Source organism: Lactuca sativa, chromosome 8 (assembly GCF_002870075.4).
Source record: "Lactuca sativa cultivar Salinas chromosome 8, Lsat_Salinas_v11, whole genome shotgun sequence".
Classification (NCBI taxonomy): Eukaryota; Viridiplantae; Streptophyta; class Magnoliopsida; order Asterales; family Asteraceae; genus Lactuca; species Lactuca sativa.
Window position 1 is genome coordinate 3,589,718 of NC_056630.2, and position 5,283 is coordinate 3,595,000.

A 5,283-nucleotide genomic window follows, 5' to 3' on the forward strand; every position below is an offset into this window, starting at 1 on the left:
AATTTTTATCGTTATGAAAATTTATTGAGACATCCTGAATGGAGTTATTTGTTTTGTTTTTTTTTTTGTTTTTTTTTGTCACTTTTGCACGCTACAATGTTTATGTTAAAATAATTTTGTTGGCAATTTTTATGAGTACAAATATGATGTCTTGCATGCTACTTTACTTTTAGAATATGCTTTAATATATAATATGCATGTTATATATATATATATATATATATATATATATATATATATATATATATATATATATATAAGTAAACCATGTTTCTTAAATTTTAAGGAAAGTGGTTGTAGAAGATTTTTTGTTGATTTTTACTGGATTTTTGTGGAAATTTGATCGATTTTTGAGGAATTTAGGAAACCCGAAATCAGGATTCTTCATTTGGCGCGTGAAGGAGCGTGCAGTTAGCACTTCATCAAAAATTTTGGCGCGTGAAGGAGCTTGCGTGTTCTTCAAGTTCAAGATATCTTTTTTCTAATCTCTCCCAAAAGTTGAGTCACGATCTTCTTCACCAAGAAAAAGACACGTTCCAAGGAGGAGACAGCTGACATCCTTTTCCCAAGACATGATATTTCCAATACACTGCTTCACCTCTTGCTACTTTGGTAGACTAAAATCTACGTGAATAAATGAAAATGACTTTTGCCACATGTCCTCTTCTTATTTATTTGGACACATGACATTTTCTAGAATTTTTAAAATTTTTTATTTTCCACTTGTCATTTTATTGTATTTTTCATTTTATTAAATTAAAATTTCACATTTAATATGTAAGGTAATATATATGTAAGTTATTTATTAGAAAGGGTTTATATATGTAATGTATTCAATATATTAAAGTCTCATTAATTTTAATAATTCAAATTTTTTTTTATTTTTCTTATAAATTCAAACTTTGAATTAAATTTCATATTAATTTTTTTTTAAATAGTTTACTAATATTTAGCAATCTGTGCTTCTCTTTTTTAGGTTTCTCTTAAGAAACAATTCAGATATGTGGTTGTACTAATTCGGTGTTTGATGTTGCTTCTCACCACAATGACCCTTCCTTGTTCTCCTGTGAAACGCTAAATAAAGAACACGAACCTGCATCGTCTCTCTCTCTCTCTCTCTCTCTCTCTCTCTCTCTCTCTCTCTCTCTCTCTCTCTCTCCTTTTTTTGAGAACTTGAAATCAATTTTCAAAACCGATTCTCTTCCCCTTTCTCTGCCTCTCTCTAAAAAATGGTGCTCTTCTCCACGATGGACTGTATCAAATCCTGGACTTCGTCAAAACGTCAACTTCTCCTAATTTTCTACTAAAGCCTCACGGTTGCGACAACTATGTACATCGCTGAAGGAACAATTTCGTTTGATTTTCAATTTTTTTAAACTAGGGTTACGTCCAAGGTAAAAACGATGTAGGGATTTTAAATTTTTGCTAGAATCTGATTTTATAAGGACCTAACATATAATGCTTTAGATTTTAACTATATTTTGTTGTGATCAGTTTTCTGTAGGTGCTGTGACTACAAGTCGTGGGCTACAGGGCTTTCGTCATTATGCTTTTCATAATTACTAAGAGTAGTATCAACTGGGCTTCTATCCTCCTCGAATAGTGAAACTCAGGTTCATTGGTGGTGAATAGTGAAACAGAGGAAATCGAGTTCTAGGATGCCTCCAGTAGGTTTGGTCTTTGAAAATGGAAAAGTTCCTTGGTTTCTGTTATAATCAGCTGAGGATCTAGAAAACAATGAAACAAACGAAGTGGGTATATATGATTCTTTAATTCCATTTATTTTTCAATATTGGATTAAGATAATGCATAAGCATATATAAATTTGTCTAAAATTATGGTCTTTAAATTCTTTTGTAGGTAATTAAAAGCTACTTGAATATGTTTCAGATGCTATCAGCTAAGAGAGAAATGAGACACATAGGCATGTGTGTGCTTCCTATTGCCAGCTGCAGGTTAGGAAATCTTTGACCTGTCTTCTTCTTCTTCTTCTTCTTCTTCTTCTTTTGTCATGAAGTGTAGAAATCGTCTGAACAAGTATTTGCAGGCTTCCTTTTAGTAAGTTCAAAATATAGTAAGATATGATGAAAGTATATGTGTATTTAACGGTATGATTGAACTTAAGAAACTCAGTTATGTGCAAATGTTGCTGTCATAGGGTCTGTTGAGGGAGTGTATGCATGGGCTGTGGCTAACTAAGCTTATGGGAGGCATGGTATGCATAATTCCTAATTCAAGCCATCCACGAAATAACTTAAATAGAATGTCGAAGGTATGCACATCCAAAATGCATGATCATCTTATTTATATGTTCTTTATTTTCATTTCCTGCCTCTTATTCATGAAATCTTTTTTCGTGAGAAATCTTTATCTTCCCAAACATGAAACTTGATTGTTCAAGTGTCAATGTTTATAGGCGTTAACAAGCTTGAATGGAAATAGGGGATTCAGGTTAACTGTTGCATTAACTCATTAACCCCATTGCCACTTTGGATTCGATTATGCACTTCAGGCATTCTAAATTGATCGGCTGATCTGACAACTTATAGAATTATGGAAGATACGAGATGAAGGCCCCACAGTTTATCATTTCAAGAATCTGACTCCTAACTTACAACAGAACATTTAGCTCATTAAAAGCAAATGATTGACTTGGCTACATGCCCATCGTGTCACTTCTGGTTCACTCATTTCCCATTGAGCGTATGATATAGTTTTGAGTAAAAACACTCTTAATTGATGCATGAGGGTCATCATATTTTGGTCTCATAGCTGAACTTTGGCATAGTAAGGAATGTCCTAAAGCTGTTCCATGTATTATTGTATATGGAATAGGTATGGATCATAACATTAACAACGAATAGACTACTATTGCTTATTATTTTAATACCATATTTTTCTCATAATTAAATCAATAACAAGTCTTGACACTTCTGTTATGGCTTGCATTTGCCGACATACATCTATGGAGGAATGCAAAAGTGACACTTGGTGGGTTACATGAAAGTTAGTTCAATTCACCTTTGGATTGATGTAATATTGTTTTTGATAAGTTTTTCATTTGATGATCAAATAGATGGTGAACTGAGCCTATCTATTGATGATTTTGTTATTGTTTGGATAAAGAACTAACAAAAAAGATAAAAGAAGTTCGAGGTTTTGCAACAAAAAAATAAAATAAATAAAAACTTGTTGTTTGACGCAAAGCGGTGATGCTCTTAGCACCTTATGCCTCTTTTGACACTGATGACACCAGATGTCCACAGATTTTGCACAAAATGGGGTTTTGGCAGGTTCACAAGATAATGTGCGTGAAGGACGAGAAAACCCATCTTCAATTCAAGGTATATTACCAATCTAATTTTTCATATAAAAATTATAATTCTCAGTAGTTTGTGTGCATATTGCTCTTGATATTTGATGATACGACCAAACCCAACTCTTTTTTGAAACATAAAGCTAATATGGTTATGCTGGGATTTCAAAATAATTGATCATTTCAGTTTCAACTATTGGTATTCATGTTTTTCTTGAAATTGATGATTCCAACATAACCCATGCCATTTCTAACAATTAGTATTCATATTTTTCTAGAAACTGATGATTTCAACAAGCCCAATTTTTTTTTTTTTATAACAAAGACAACTTTGGTTACGATGGGGTTTCAAAATCTAAGATCTTTTCAGTAATTTACTCTATAGATAGCATTTAATTGATGAACCTTTTTTGTTCAAGACAAATGAAATTTCTTCCTTGATGCTTGGTTTTTTTTATTTGCATCGACATTTGATAACAAATCTAAAGAATTTGATAATAAAATAGAAACTAGCTAGGTAGGAGTGTTACAATCAATGATGGGTTAATATAATTTAAACAAATGCTCAAACTCTTTTTTCAAATTTGTGTGATCAATTTTGAATTGTTCACTTATTCATGCATCCAACCTTATTTTTTAGATTTACAGCACATACGAACCACCACCACCGTCATTTGCCATACGTCCCTTCCTGCAGTTCATTTTCTCAATTGTACTCGTAATTCATGAAAGAAAAAGCTCCATATACCCTTTAAATTCTCTATCCTTATTTTCCTCTTTGCTTTGCAGAATTTCCACATGTTTGGTGTTTTCGATTTTGGATTCAATGCTTGACTAATGCCCGATCCATCACCACTCAGTGCACAGTTATGGATTTATTAGGGTTCGTTTCATTACGCATCTGTGTTTTCTTTTATTTCTTCTCTTTACTTCGTCTTTCTATTGAAGATGACTTCATTTTCACCACTTTTTGTCACCAACGACGACTAATCCTTCTCCCTCCTTCTCTTTTCCAATTCTTGGTTTCGTAAAATTGATTGATGGTTCTTCTTGAACTGCCTTTGTTTTCTTTGTCTTTCTCTCTACTGACGTATATCACTGCCATTCTCTTCTTTTGCTATTTCTCCAATAACGAATATGATGTTTGTGTTTATGCAGATGAATATTGGGTTGTTGGCTGGATTCGATTTCTACGAAAATCCGATTCTCACTTCTGTACACCAAATTTCCAACAAATTTCATTTGAGGAACACATGGCCACCATTGGATTCCAATTTAGATGAAAAACGTAATGTTGAGTTGGGCTAAAAGAGGAAAAAAGCAATGTACAAAACATTGGAAAGTTGCTCTGTATCTAATTATCGGTAAGTAATTATGATCACAAGTTATAATTTTTTTTAAAAATCTTTTACCTTTTTTGTTGACATTAATTATTTAATTTTATTTTTCAGGTGATTGTAATACGAGAGTTATGATAAGCTTTATCATTAAGGGTTTACCCATTCAGATAAAAAGGAAAATACAAAGTCACATGGTAACTCATGATCCTCCATCTATAGCTCGGGATTCACATGTTAACCAAAACTGATTTGATTTTGTGGATTTTATCTACTCTTTCAAGTTAAAACCCTACAAAATTAAAACTTTTTTGTTTGTTTTACTCGGTGAGGTTTGAAATCATGTCTTTTACAGTACCCAAGTTATTCATTGAAAAATCCGAAATAACTTTTACAGTATTGATTGTTAACAAAACTTTTTTTTACCATTATATACAACAATACCATACACAGCGAGCAAATATGTGGTAATTTCTGAGAATATCACTGATATATTACAATTTAAAAATACCACAAATGCAATTTTATTTTTGACATTAAGTACATTCGAATTTAAGGTTACACAAATACATTACTAACAATACTAAAATTTAAGCTATTATATACTTAGAAGGCATTTTGCTACAAAAC

The 5,283-nt window shown here is 32.0% G+C and overlaps 1 long non-coding RNA gene across 9 annotated transcripts in view; it reads left to right on the plus strand.

Moving 5' to 3' along the window:
* The first annotated feature begins 990 nt into the window (after nt 1-990).
* LOC111920971 (uncharacterized) overlaps nt 991-5,283 on the plus strand; it is a 5,701-nt gene continuing 1,408 nt past the window's right edge. The window contains exons 1-8 of one of the 9 annotated variants that reach the window (XR_002860030.3): nt 993-1,394; nt 1,495-1,751; nt 1,861-1,955; nt 2,159-2,272; nt 2,417-3,344; nt 4,106-4,199; nt 4,475-4,680; nt 4,768-5,283. The exon at nt 4,768-5,283 is cut by the window's right edge and continues 1,408 nt beyond it. This is a non-coding gene — a long non-coding RNA (uncharacterized LOC111920971). Of the gene's footprint in view, nt 1,395-1,494; nt 1,756-1,860; nt 1,956-2,158; nt 3,345-4,105; nt 4,200-4,474; nt 4,681-4,767 lie in introns of all 9 variants that reach the window. The other 8 variants (XR_006186467.2, XR_006186469.2, XR_002860029.3 and 5 more) reach the window with 8 other exon arrangements.